Genomic DNA, 15,746 nt, shown 5'->3' with positions numbered 1-15,746 from the left:
GAGCTGTAGTATCTACAGAGGGATTAAACTGATCAGTCACATGAAGTTATGGGAAAGAGTAGTAAAAGCTAGGTTAAGAAGGGAGGTAATGATTAGTGATCGGCAGTATGGTTTCATGCCTGGAAAAAGCACTACAGATGCAGTGTTTGCTCTGAGAGTGTTGATGGAGAAGTACAGAGAATGTCAGAAGGAGTTGCATTGTGTCTTTGTGGATTTAGAGAAAGCATATGACAGGGTGCCTAGAGAGGAGTTGTGGTATTGTATGAAGAAGTCAGGAGTGTCAGAGAAGTATGTACAAGTGGTACAGGATATGTACGAGGGTAGTGTGACAGTGGTGAGGTCTGTGGTGGGAGTGACGGATGCATTTAAGATGGAGGTGGGATTACATCAAGGATCAGCTCAGAGCCCTTTCTTATTTGCAATGGTGATGGACAGGTTGACAGACAAGATCAGACAGGAGTCCCCATGGACTATGATGTTTGCAGATGACATTGTGATCTGTAGTGAGGGTAGGGAATGGGTGGAGGAGACCCTGGAGAGGTGGAGATATGCTCTAGAGAGAAGAGGAATGAAGGTCAGCAGGACTAAGACAGAATATATGTGTGTGAATGAGAGGGAGGATAGAGGAATGGTGAGGATGCAGGGAGTAGAGGTGGTGAAGGTGGATGAGTTTAAGTACTTGGGATCAACAGTTCAGAGTAATGGTGAGTGTGGAAGAGAGGTGAAGAAGAGAGTACAGGCAGGATGGAGTAGGTGGAGAAGAGTGTCAGGAGTGATTTGTGACAGACGAGTACCAGTAAGAGTGAAAGAGAAGGTTTACAAGAGGGTAGTGAAACCAGCTATGTTATACGGGTTGGAGACAGTGGCACTGACAAAAAGGCAGGAGTCAGAGCTTGACGTGGCAGAGCTGAAGATGTTAAGATTTGCACTGGGTGTGACGAGGATGGACAGGATTAGGAATAAGTATATTAGAGGGTCAGCCCAGGTTGGAAGGTTTGGAGACAAAGCCAGAGAGGCAAGATTACGTTGGTTTGGACATGTGCTGAGGAGGGATGCAGAGTATATTGGGAAAAAGTTGCTAAGGATGAAGATGCCAGGTAACAGGAAAAGAAGAAGGCCTATGATAAGGTTTATGGATGTGGTGAGAGAGGACATGCAGGTGGTTGGTGTGACAGAGCAAGATGCAGAGGACAGGAAGAAATGAAAACAGTTGATCTGCTGTGACGACCCCTAACGGGAGCAGCTGAAAGAAGATGAAGAAGACTATATTACAGCTTGGACAATACATTCATACAGAGCAATGGAAAAGGAGATATTGCTGAAAAGAAATGACAGTCACTAGGAAGCCATCAGTATGTATTACAGCCATAAACAGTATTTGTCATATTATTTATCTGTATTTGTACTACAGGACATGTATAATAAATGCTAAGCAAACACCATACAGGTGAATAACATAAAGGATTATGATTTGGTCTCCAATCATAACCAGTTTATTATGTTTTTAACACATGGATCCCAAGCAGGGTTGCCAGATTTCCAGGGACAAAAAAAAAGAAGGTCTCTCACGGCAAGTGAAGACCAAAAAAAAAAAAAAAAAAAAAAAAAGGTCTTTATTAAAGAACAGTAGCTCAGTAGCTCTGCACTAAACACGGAGCTTCTCGTGTTTAATGCATTGCAGTTCCACATTCAACACAAGTAGCTCCATGTTTAGTGATTTTTGATTGGCCCGTATACCGGCATATGGGCCAATCAAAAATCACTAAACATGGAGCTTCTCGTGTTTAATGCGGAACACAAGAAGCTCCGTGTTTAGCAATTTTTGATTGGCCCGTATGCCAGGTATACGGGTCAATAAAAAAAAAAAAAAACAAACTAAGCGGAGGCTGGCCGGGATTCAAACCAGCAGGGCGGGACTCGGGATCAGGCTGCTGATTTTGGGACAGTCCCACCCAAATAGGGACGTCTGGCTACCCTGATCCCAAGGAATTCACCTCGATAGTTAAGCTCAAAAGATGAATCTTAGCGTCCATGTAGCAAACATATAATAAAGTGTTATGATATGAGAACCAGTCATAATGACCTAATCATAATTCTTTGTAGTGCATGGAACATTACCTGCTCCATGTACTATCAGTTACAGAAAAAAAACGGTCAGGTTATATAGTTTGCGTTATTTGGAGGGATGATCAGCATCTGCTCTAAAGGATCAGATTTTAAAGGACTTCTGCATTTAGTTAAAAACTGTTACTTCTGCAGTTTGTGCAGAGGACTAAAGGTCCAACTTGTTAACGAGCTGCTTCTTGTGGCAAGGGTACAGGGTTTAAATCTTTCCACCTTCATTTACCTACTGTGTGACACTGAGCAAGGCACATAACCAGGCAGTGCTTTGGAGCAACTGAGAAGTTGAGCTATACTCCATAATGTTGTCCTGGACTGCATGCCTACTGACTGTGAACATGTTGTCATTGTTTGCCACTCAGTCATCTCCTATTGCATAGCTGATCTAGTTCAGAAAATGTAACCAGCACAGCATGTTTTAATGCAACATAGATAATTTATTCTTTGAGGGCAAGAGGTACTGCATTTGTAGATGTAGTATTGAAATGAAAAGTTGTTTGCCAACAGCAACATCTGCATTAATAATAGTTTTCTTTAACATATAATTATTCACATGACTTATTTCTGCATCGATTGTCCATTAAGGAGTCGAGCCCAACTTCTAAACTGATCCAAACCACTGTAAGGTTGACCTATCATGTTATTGGGTCTACTTCCATTTAATTCAATCGTAATTAACCAAGATGACAATGCAGAAGCCTTATTTCAATGAATGTTCACATCATCTGAATTTTAATCTGGGGAAGGAGGAAGTTAGTCAACATTAAAAAAGCAAACACACCAAAGCATTTCAAACCCCCCAGTGTAGAGGGCTATCCCCCCACCCTCCAACTAAGTGTACCAACTCCAAGATCATACTATAGAGGAGAAAAGGGCAAGTTGCCCCAAGTTGGCCAACTGCCTCCTTTCCTGGATTAAAATTCTATTGATGTGAACGTTTGTTGAAATAAGGTTTTGGTGTTGTCATCCAGGTTAAGCAGGATTTGATTAAATGGAATTTCGGTGTACTGAAGTAGACCCATGTTATCAGCTGGTTAGTATTTCTAATTTTCTCATATTCTTCTATTTAAACTGTGCTGCACATGGCTGGATCTTATGATATGATGTTAGTGATCCTTTAACCAGTTTAATGCAGTTCATCCAAAGATACCAATAACATAAATGTAATGCATTTCTTCATAAGTATAAGCGATGTACACCATCACAAATGTGTCTATAACTCCTTGTGGTGATGCTGGGGGCTCGCTGTGGATGAAATTATCTTATGCTTTTATCTGGTAATTTTTACATCTTTCTTAATTTGGCTTTGCAGGACTCGTGTGTGTGTGTGTGTGTGTGTGTGTGTGTGTGTGTGTGTGTGTGTGTGTGTGTGTGTGTGTGTGTGTGTGTGTGTGTGTGTGTGTGTGTGCGTGTGTGTGCGTGTGTGTGCGTGTGTGTGTGTGTGAATTATGTAGGAATACCTTGACTACTATATGTCCGTGTGAAACAATTTGAAATTTGTGATTTCAGTTATTATTATTACTATTATTATTACTATTATTATTATTATTATTATTATTATTATTATATTTTTACATAGATATCAGAAAAGGATGCTCTTAACAATGTAGCTATAATTGCAGGGTTTGAGCGATGTCTGTAGATAAAATTACTGACCCTAAGACTAACAATCCTTAGTCTGTCTTTGCAGGACTAGTGTGCATCTGTGCAAAGTAAACTGGAATAACTTTATTTATTTATTTTATTTATTGCAGTTTGTTAACAGGGAAAGTCCATTGGGCCTAAATGAGCCCATTTTCAATGGAGGCCCACGGAGAAAAGCTCCAAGCAGAAAAACAATATTTACAATATTCAGAAGTAAATAACACATGTACAGCATTTTAAGATATTTACAGTAATAACTAATTAATGTTCAAGTAGTGCAATTCATGTGCTAGTAGTACATCATATATGGAGACAATTGAAATATACAGCCAATGCCTGAGTTTGAACAGGAAAGGATAACTGTGGCCATTTTATCATAATCAGACATGTGATGTGCACAGTCAATTTAGTGGCTGTAATTGTTGAGTAGAGATATTGGCGGATTATAATAACAGCAGTCTGAGTTGCCTTTTATGGTTGAAATATTCTGAAATGGGTACTTTTGTCACTGATTCATACATTTTGTTTCACTGCTTACTGGAAAGATATGCAAAACACACTATAACAAGTGTCATTGTATTAAACAAGAAATTTAATTTAAAACAATCAGGAATGCGAATCAAAGAACACATGCATGTATGCACATTGGATTCAGGGGGCCCATAGTTTGAAAACAGCCCAGGGACCAAGGTAGTGTAGTCCAACACTGGTCAGATACATGTTCAATGAATGTAAGCTTCAAGGGAAGAGAATGTTATGATTGCTTATGCTAAATCTGTTTTCAGTGTGCAACTGTTTTGTTTAGTAAACAGCCATCACTATTTGTGCTATAAAATGTGAACTAAATGTTTTAAATTAAAACCACATCTCTATAATCAGTGTAAAAGTAAAAGAAGAAAATAGTATGCACATCGACAATTTTGAACAGTGTTTATGGTAAATGAGGGAGAGAGAGCCAAGTAATGGGAAATTGGAATGGCTGCTGGGGGCAGGGTCTGGCCTGTTACCCTACATAGGGCCCATTTGAACATGATCTAGCTCTGCCCCATACCATTGCTTAACACATGCATTATATGATGAATATCAGCTTCAGAAAAGAAATATATGTTGGGTGTCCCCAGTATCTAAGCATATTTCCTTCCTAATTAATATTGCTGATAATAGAAATGTGCTTTTTTTACTTGGAGTTGCATCACATTCCCTTGTCCCAGTCAAAATATTATGGCTATCTTGCACTTATAAATACTTTTTAATACCAGTCTCAAGAATAGTACCAGTCCAAATTTGCATGAAAACTTTTTCTCTAGACGCGTATTAAACACATAATCCTTCATCTTTATTTTTTTCACATACACCAAAAAACATTTCCATTAACACGAGAATCTCCAGTGTCATACAAACTCTCTTTCACCAAGTAAAATAAAGGAAAGTCAAAAAACGAAATAATATAAACATTAAACAATCACTCACTGTTCTTACACTCTCTGCCACTTAATCCATATCAGATATTTCATAATATAGCAATGTTCCCACACCTAGCTTTCCACATAAACTTTGCACAAGAAAAAAATACCTTCTCCACTTTGTCTATTTTTTTTACATTTTCCCCATACTCCTGTATCATGCTATATCCAAAGCTATTTTACCTATCCCTTTTTTCTTCCGCAAACTTCTTTATTTTCTTCCAAAACATTTTAGTTCTTGAATATTCTATAAGGAAATGTTCCACTGCCTCCTCCTCCCTACACACATGACACTTCTTTTATTTTTACTGCCTGAATAGCATTGATGTCTTCACTGGTAACTCCTTTAAGATTGTCCTTCATAAAATATCTTTCCATTTGTGAACTACCACAACCATTTTCCTTCTTTCCTCAAATGTTTTAATAATTCATTTTTAAAGCATCCCTTTGACTCTCATCATCATCATCTTCTTTCGGCTGTTCCCATTAGAGGTCGCCACAGCGGATTATCTGTTTCCATTTCTTCCTGTCATCTGCACCATACTCTTTCACACCAACCGCCTGCATGTCCTCTCTCACCACATCCGTAAACCTTATCTTAGGCCTTCCTCTTTTCCTCTTACCTGGCAGCTCCTTCCTTAGCATCCTTTTTCCAATATACCCAGCATCCATCCTCAGCACATGTCCAAACCAACACAATCTCGCCTCTCTTGCTTTGTCTCCAAACTGTTCAACCTGAGCTGACCCACTAATATACTGATTCCTAATCTTGTCCATCATAGTCACACCAAGTGCAAATCTTAACATCTTTAACTCTGCCACATCCAGCTCTGACTCCTGCCTTTTCATCAATGCCACCGTCTCCAACCCATATAACATAGCTAGTCTCACTACCCTCTTGTAGAACTTCCCTTTCACTCTTACTGGTACCCGTCTGTCACAAATCACTCCTGACACTTTTCTCCACCCATTCCACCCTGTCTGTACTCTCTTCTTCACCTCTCTTCCACACTCACCATTACTCTGAACTGTTGATCCCAAGCACTTAAACTCATCCACCTTTACCAACTCTACTCCCTGCAACCTCACCATTCCTCTACCCTCCCTCTCATTTACACACATATATTCTGTTTTAGCCCTGATGACCTTCATTCCTCTCCTCTATAAAGCATATCTCCACCTCTCCAGGGTCTCCTCAACCTGGTCCCTACTCTCACTACATATCACAATGACCTGCAAACATCATAGACCAGGGCCTCCTGTCTAATCTCATCTGTCAACCTGTTCATCACCAGTGCAAATAAGAAAGGGCTCAGAGCTGATCCTTGATGTAATCCCATCTCCACCTTAAACGTATCTGTCACTCCCACTGCAGTCCTCACCAATGTCACACTACCCTTATACATATCCTGTACCACTCTTACATACTTTTCTGCCACCTTTGACTCTATGCAATAAAAATCAGTAATTTTGTATACTACTGTTTTCGTTCCTTAGAAATTTTCCCATATTCAACTTCCACAATTTTTTTTCTAATCTCCCCCACCTGTACTTCATACTGCTCCTTTTTTCTTAAACAAAAGCCTTCTAAAAATATTTCATAATTCTTTAATATAAAGGGTCTATATTAGATCACCGATCATTTAATAAAGCAAACTGTGATTAATCAACCCTATGTAAGCGAAAGCTTACAATGTCGAACTGTCAGAACAGCGATTTTTTTTCCCTTGGAAAAAAATTGCTGTTCCAACAAAAATAAAAAAGAAAACACTTTCAACATTACATTAAGTGGGGGGCTGCACCCCCACACCCCCTACTTAAATATACCAACTCCGAGACCGCACTACAGTGCCAAAAATGGCAAAGAATAAAGCAGCCAAGCAAATACTTTCCCAGGGAAAGAATTCGCTTAAAAGCTTCTTTGATATTTTGCCTTTTCAGTCTTTTAAGTTTGATCAAGACACATTCGAAAGAATGCATCTTCGGTCTTCTAATAGGAACCCAATATAAATGTTCATATTTTCCCCTTTGCATATGTTATTGATTGTAAGGCCTGACACATAATAAATGTGATAGTACGTCTGGTTTCCTTAAGTAAGTACAATCACCTTTATATTTTTCTACATATAAAATACTTAACCCCTTATTCAACTTCAAAGAACTATTTCTCCCTTTTAATTAATGCCATATAAACTCCTCTACATAAGATATCTTCCCTCATATCACAGAAGGTATAAAAATATCCTTTTTTCCTACACACTAACCTGATGCATTTGTCTAAGTGTCCTACAGCTTTTATTTCCTGCAAAATTCTTTTACATGGCTGTCAATAACCTCTAGCCTTCCATATCAATCCCTTATACTAACATAATCAACACTGCCCTACAACCAGTTTCACACCTTGTAACTTTTTTTCAAATTCCCTTACCACTTACACTTCTTCTTACTCAACGACAACCCAACAAAACTAAAATGTTTTATACTATCTGTATTGTTTCTTTCACTCCCAATCCATTATTAACCATTGTAAGCAAAACCTTTGTGTAACTCAAAAATAATGACAATTCTTCTGTTTGATACACAGTCCAAGTATCCCTCACCCTACCTTTTACTTTATTAATTAAAAGCAATTATAATTGTTGTCAGTAACACACCACTTCTTGGACATTCCTGTCTTACTTGTTTCATCAAACTCACTTCTTTGCTTACTCATCCATTCAATAACACTCTCACCCTTAAATGTTCATACACATTCTTCAATAAATTAATCAGTCTACCACCAACTCCCAAATAGCTCAGAATTTACCATATCTGCCTCTGGTTCATATTATCAAAATGTTTGTAATGTCATGCACTATTAATTTTCTTTATATCTCTTTCTTGTTAGTACAATCTAGACTAATACCCTGTACAGTTATGACCATCTCCGTTGCATTTCTTCCCTGAAATCTAAACAAATCCAAACATTCATTCCTGTAAAATCTTACCAAGCAATAAATCCAACCACTTTTGCAACATCTCCATATCTATCTTTGATCTAACCCATTCCTTCTTTTTTCCACAAAAATACATATTTCCTATTCCTTTTAACCTCTTAGCCACTCATTTATAATCTCAGAAAACAAAGCTTCTCTTTTCAAGTCATATTTTTATCATATCCATAACCTATTTCACTCGTATCACTTACACTATCCAACCTCCTCTATCCTACTACAGTCACTAGTTTCTCTAAAGTCCCTTCTTTAGCAATTCTTATTCTCTTCTGAGTACCTATTTACCGTTTGATCATACTTCACATTACCACAACGCCATAGTGCTTCTATAATAGCATCCTTATCAGTCACAGAAATGTTTTCCTTCATTTTTGTATCTGACTATATCTCTCTGTTTTCACATTTTCCTTTGCATCTAGCTTTTACTCAGCAAAACTGATACTGTCTTATTCTTTTCCTTAGCTGCCTGTCTCTGTCTTCCTAACCTATCCCCATCTTCATTCAATTTAATACAAAAATATATTTTTCCTTCCTAAAACAACTGATATTATTGCTTTCAACAGCCTGCTCAGATTCCTTCTATATCCTTCATACATTTCATTTCATAGTTGATTCCCTTCCCTTCCTGTAGCCCTATAGTTTCCTATACTTCCAGCACCCTCCTGCTATAACTGTGAAACCCCTCATATCCCTATGAGCTCTAAAATGTTTTTTTCTCTTTTCCTTTATTATTCCTAATATATTGCAATCGCATCTGCACCTCTTGCCCCTTTCCCTACTACAGCAACATTCTGTTTCCCCCAAACTGTAGCCTATATTTCTATGGGATCCAAAAAGGCTACTATATTTAACATTCCTTCAACTTCTTTAACCCTTTTGAAAATAGCAAATAATCTGTTTCTGCTTTATACTCCATCTTCTATACTGTATTTATATCCATAATCTTTTCAACCTGCAATTCACAGGTTCATAGGTAGGTACTAGGCTATTGGCCCTAGGGCTTATATAAGCCTAGCCAAAGGTACCCTGGCTTTCGCCACCCAAGAAAATTATTTTCCTGTGCCACTGTCGAGCAGAGCCACAGAAGTGATCCCCAGGGTGAATTTCCTATCTCCCATTCAGTCATCAAGATTTTTCTTGAAGAGTGCTAAAGAGGAGCTTTGTTTGATATAGATAGGTAGTTTGTTCCAGAATATGGGAAGTCTCTGGGACAGGAATCTATCCCTCCAGCATGTTCTGTTTATTGTGGTGACAAGGTTTAGGTCCCTAGAGCATGTAGCTCATAGGGATTGGGATTTCTTTAAGTGGAGCATGTCTAAAAGATCTGGGTTTGACATAGCTTTGTGTGTTAGGCAGAGATCGCCTCTAAGTAGGCGATATGTGATGGAGTAAAGCTGCAGTTTTTTGAGACAGTCTGCATAGGGCATCTGTGTGATGCCAGTAATCTTCTTTGTGAGGTATTTCTGTGGCCTTTCCAGTTGTTGTAGATGTCTTGTGAGGTACATACCAAAAGGGGCATTGTACTCCATAATGGGTCTAATGAGTGATGAGTAGAGGGGAACAATGACCTCTTTTTCTTGGATGAGAAACCTTTTTTGATGAGGTGTGCCACAAAGAAGGATTTCCTGACTACTGTGGCGATGTGATTATCAAAGGAGAGACTACTGTCCACCTGTGTCCCAAGGTCTCTTATCACACTTTCGGTGTTAAGTAGACTACCGCCTATGTGGTAGTTCATGGGTACAGAGTTTATACCAAAAGGGATGACAATGCACTTTTTGGCATTGAGCTTGAGGCCATGGCTTTGACACCAGGCATCTGTCTCAGCGAGGCCCTTTTGTAGGATGTCCACATCTTTTGGAGTTTTGATTATGGCTCCTAGTTTGCAGTCATCTGCGAACTTTGTTAGCCAAAGACCTTCTGTGTTGGCCTGTACTTCAGAGAAGTAGATACCAAACAGGAGAGGACCCAGGACTGAACCCTGTGGTACTCCACTTGTCACTGGTCTGAAGTTGGATTTGGAGTCTGCTACTTTCACGGTGTGGGTTCTGTCAGTGAGCCAGTTGGCAACCCATCTTGTGACATAGAGATTTATACCTAGTGTAGTGAGTTTATCTATAATTCCAGAGTGGGGGATGGTGTCGAAAGCCTTGGCGAGATCTAGATAGGCTGTGTGAACCACCTTACCCTCATCTACGGCTTTGGTGACTGCTTCAAATAAGTCTATCAGGTTTAGGAGACATGATTTGCCTTTTACAAACCCGAACTGGGTGGGCTCCTGAGTTTGGAGATTACCAATGTCAGTGTTTATAAGTTCCATGATGATACGTTCGATAGTCTTGCAGACCAGGCTCGTTAGGCTAATGGGGCGGTAGTTTCCGGGGTCTGTGGTGGCTCCCCCTTTGTGGAGTGGGATAACTGTCACTGTGCGCCATTCAGTGGGCACATAACTTGAGGTGAGGCTATAACTGAATATGGTACTTAGGTGGGGTGCCAGTTTGTACTGTAGTTCATGTAGAACACAGCCTGGGATGTTGTCAGGTCCCATGGATGCTGTGTTCCTGGCTTTGGATTGTGTGTTTTTTACCTGTGCAGCCCTGATTACAGGAACTTTGCATTCTTCTGGTATAGAGATGGGCCCTTTAGGGGATGACATGGGGGTAAAGTTAGCACTGAACCTATCTGCCAGGATGTTGGCAATATCAGTTGGTTCTGTATATTTAATGCCATTGTGCACTTAACAAAATCCCTAGGTTTAACAGACAATGGTCTGTTTCATATTTATTATCCTTACATCACAACTGAAATCTTCTACTATAAGAATGTTCACCTTCAGTAATACATTCATCAAAATACCCTCAAGCATTTCTATCCTTGTTTTTAATATAACTGTATATGCATACAGTAAAATAAACCCTAACACTTTTCCCTAAGCCTGCAATTAAACATAACTACTGTCCTCAATGCTTTTAATAGATTTATAGTTTTATAGATATTCCAAGGCCACAGAGTCTCATAACCACTCACGTTTTGCCACTACCTTCCCTCGGGCCACACCTTTTAATTGAGTAGGGCAAATCAGTCTATCATAGCGTAAATTTGTTGATACCCATCCAGACTCCCAGGTTATGTTTAAAGGAAGGGAGATGCACTACTTAACATGCAGGGGAAGTTTATTCCAGAGTGTTGGGAGTTGATGAGTTATCACTGTCATTCCACCATGTTTTATTTATCTGCTGATGAAGAGTAGGTCCTTCGTCCTGGTACAGGTGAAAATGTTTGTAGTTGCAGATACAGAAAGTCCAGGATAATCTGGTCTCTAATGGCATGATAAGAGATTCCTTAAAAGTTTATAAGAGCTTCAAGCCTTACTTGGAAGCATAGGGACTTTAGGCTTGTAAACTGTTTGGTTAGGAACCTTTGAAACCTTTCTAATTGTTTGAATTAATTACTGTGATACATTACAAACAGGACAATGCCATCAATAACTGGCCTGATCAATGCTGAGTATAAAAGAGTTATTACCTTTTATGATCTTGATGATAGCTCTTATGTGATTTGCTGGACTAAGTAAAATGATTTCATGACAACTGCTGGTAGTCAAATAAGAGGGATCAATCAACCCAAGTACATACGTCCTTGACTACATTTTAGATTTGTATCAGTGAGCTGTATATGTGTTATGAGGGCAGGGGCCAAAAATAATAATACTACACTTTTAAGTTTTTAGTGCATTCCCAATTTTAGTACACCAAGCATTTATTAGGAAGAGTTCATTCTTGTGGAACTCAGGTGTCACAGGGTGGCTTAACAACAACATTCAGGTCACAATTCATCTACAACATTGTTAACCAGATGTCTAGACACTCTGCTTGAAGATCTGGGAAGTACATATCAAAAAGTAGAGGCTCCAGCACTGAACTATGAGGGATAACATCAGTTACTTTCATACTTTCTGATTAGGCAGGTGCAACTTCCAATGTATGGGTTCTGTCTTTTAGCCAGTTTGCTATCCATCCTATAATATATGTGGGTTAATGTTTAAAGCATTTAGCATTTGTATGATATCAACATGGAGAATAGTGTTGAAGGCCTTGGCCAGGTCAAGATACCCCATGTACACTGCATAACCACCATCTACAACCTACATAACCTTTTTCAAAATAGTTTATCAGACAGAATATACTTAAGATGAAACAGTTGTCATTGCATCGAATTTGGGAAATTGGAAGAAGCTGAAAACTGAAATAGGAGGAGAATAGTACAATGGATTAACAGATTCAATTATCTGGGAGGGGGGTTTAGGAGAAGAGAAGTCAGAATAAGGAGGTCAAAACTAGATTCAGAGGGCCTGACAACAACTGGCAGAGAGTGTCAGCTGCAGTGTCTGACATATGAATTCCAAAGAAGTTAAAAAAAAAGTTGTACAAAACAGGGGTGCTACCATTACTTATGTATGGCCCAGAAACCAGGGTAATGAAGGCAGAGCAGCTGAGAAAGCTAAAACTGATGGAGGTGAAGTGCCTGAGATGGATGATAGGATGTGCACTGTGGGATAGTTGAAGAACTGATGACAAGAGTAGCTCATTTAGCAGAGAATGACAGATAACAGATTATGATGGTTTGGGTATATGTGAAGGAAAGCTGAAGATAATTTTGAGAAGAAGATGTGGGAGAGACCAGAAGAAAATAAAAAGAAATAAAGCTGTCCAGCAAAGTGATGGATAGATTGTGTGGCAGAGCACCTGTGGCAGCAAAGCATAACTATCAAAGAACGTAGGAGACTAGCACTGAATTAAGAGAGGTAGCAACAGCTGATACTACTCCACTACTCCATGCTGATAAAAACAGGAGAAAAAGGGGAATGATTATGATGATAATGATGATCTGCTTATCACAATGCCAAACTGTTGGGGTCAAGTCAATTAACATTCTCGATATCAAAGTTTATAAGGTTAGTTATAATATGTCAATGTCTTTGCAGATGAAGTTTGTAAAGATAACTGGTGTGTAATTACCTGGGTAGGTTATAAGACCACTATTATGGAGGGGCAGCACCACTACAGTGTTACACTCAACATGGAAAAACAGTAGCTAAATTTAGGTTAAACAGATTGAATGTTTCTGTAATGGCATGTTTAACACTATTAATGAAGCAAACAGGTATATTGTCAGGTTCCACGAAGGAAGTACTTTTGGCCTGGTTTAGCACTTTTATTAAATGATCATAGCTGCATGGGTTCATAGGTAGGTACTAGGCTATTGGCCCAAGGTCCTAAGTAAGCCTAGCCAACAAGGTTCCCTGGCTTACGCCACCCAAGAAAGTTATTTTCCTGTGCTCCTGTTGAGCAGAGCCACAGAAGTGATTCCAGGGTATATTTCCTATTTCCCATCCACTCATCAAGATTTTTCTTGAAGAGTGCTAATGAGAAACTTTGCTTGACATAGATGGGTAGCTTGTTCCAGAGTATGGGAAGTCTCTAGAACAGAAATCTATCCCTCCAACATGTCCTGTTTTTTGTGGTGACAAGGTTTAGGTCCCTAGTGCGTGTACTTTGGAGGGATTGAGATTTCTTTAGGTGTAGCATGTCCAACAGCTCTGGGACTGACATAGCTTTATATGTTAGGCATACATCACCTCGGAGTAGGTGATATGCTACAGAGTAAAGCTGGAGTTTTTTGAGACGGTCAGTGTAGGGCATCTGTTGGAGGCCAGTAATCCTCTTTGTGAGGTACTTCTGTGGCCTTTCCAGCTGCTGCATATGTCTTGTGAGGTACATTCCAAAAGGGACGTTGTACTCTATAATGGGTCTAATGAGTGTCAAGTAGAGGGGAACAATGACCTCTTTTCCTGGATGAGAACCCTTTTATAATGAGGTGTGCCATGTAGAAGGATTTCCTGACTACTGTGGCGATGTGATTATCAAAGGAGAGACTACTGTCCCCCTGGGTCCCAAGATCTCTTATTACACATTTGGCATTAAGTAGACTGCCGCCTATGTGGTACTTTATGGGTACAGAGTTTTTTACCAAAGGGGATGACAATGCACTTTTTGGCATTGAGCTTGAGGCCATGGCTCTGACACCAGGCATCTGTCTCAATGAGGCCCTTCTGTAGGATGTCCACATCATTTGGAGACTCGACTATGGTTCCCAGTTTGCAGTCATCTGTGAACTTCATTAGCCAAAGGCCTTCTGTGTTTGCCTGTACTTCAGAGAAGTAGATACCAAACAGTAGAGGTCTCAGGACTGAACCCTGTGGTACTCCACTTGTCAGTGGTTTGAAGTCAGATTTGGAGTCTGCAGCTTTTATATTGTGGGTTCTGTCAGTGAGCCAGCTGGCAACCCATCTTGTGATGTAGGGATTTATAGAAAAACACAAAGCCACGGCAACCTTGGAGAAACAGCAAAAAAGTGCAAGGAATACTTAACGCAACTTTTTATTTTTTAAGATAATCCAGCGTTTTCGCCACAAGCCTCTTGTAGCTTCATCAGAATACAATTAAAACACATAACCTGCCTTAATATACCAGAAAGGCAGGAAGTGACATGTTAAATCATTAATTACATTACAAATTCATCAACTTAACCAAATAACTCTTGTTGATAGAAGTAAGTTTTGTTTCCCTAACTTGAACAGTACACTGGGTGACAACTAAAGATACATTAAGAAATCTAACATGATAGTAAATCACTAAAAAAAGCTAAAAATCACTGAAAATCTAATGAACGCCTTATTTGTAAAACATGCTAAAAAATGTATGCATAGAAAAGAATAAATAATTATACAATGAAAACTGACTGGGCTTAACCCCTACATGGCTCAGGACTGATACCCAAACCAAAACAAGTAAAAATATCAAATAAAAATATCAAATAAAAAGGATGCACAATAAATACATTAAATACATAAAAAAATGTAAGTATAAAAAGGTGAATAAGTAAATCTAAAATTCAAATAGAAATGCTCCCGGCTATCTCAAATAACTTCTTAGCTTAAGGACAGCTGAAATATTACAGCTGTCATTCAATCCTGGCACTCTGAAAGCGTCAAGTCTCAATTGCCATTCTAACTCTAGGTATTCCAATAACAGGGAAGAGGGACCTCCCCTGATTGAAAAAGGAATATGATCTATGGCCATGAATTCGAAGCTGTGACCAGGAAAAGACGAGACATGTTTTGCTAGAGCATTTTGACAATTGCCCCTTCTAATAGCATAATCATGCTCGTAAATTCGGTCACGAAGTCTTCGATCGGTCTTTCCTATATAGAAACCACTGCAGCATTTACAACAAGCAATGTAAATCACTGCTTTTGTTTCACAATTCATTTTGTGGAAAATATTATATGTAATATTGTTGATAGTGAAACTGTTTCCTATTTTTACCAGTTTACACCAATTGCAAAAACCACAAATGGCCATTCCCTTTTGTCTATTGTAACTATCCCTGTTAAAGTTCCTTTGTGTTAATTCCTTCAGGTTATTTCCTCTCCTATAGGTTATTCCAGGAGACAACCCCAACC

Source organism: Protopterus annectens, chromosome 5.part0 (genome assembly GCF_019279795.1).
Source record: "Protopterus annectens isolate FY-2018-M chromosome 5.part0, PAN1.0, whole genome shotgun sequence".
Lineage (NCBI taxonomy): Eukaryota > Metazoa > Chordata > Ceratodontiformes > Protopteridae > Protopterus > Protopterus annectens.
The sequence above is the reverse complement of the archived record's forward strand: the minus strand, read 5'-3'. Positions refer to the sequence as shown.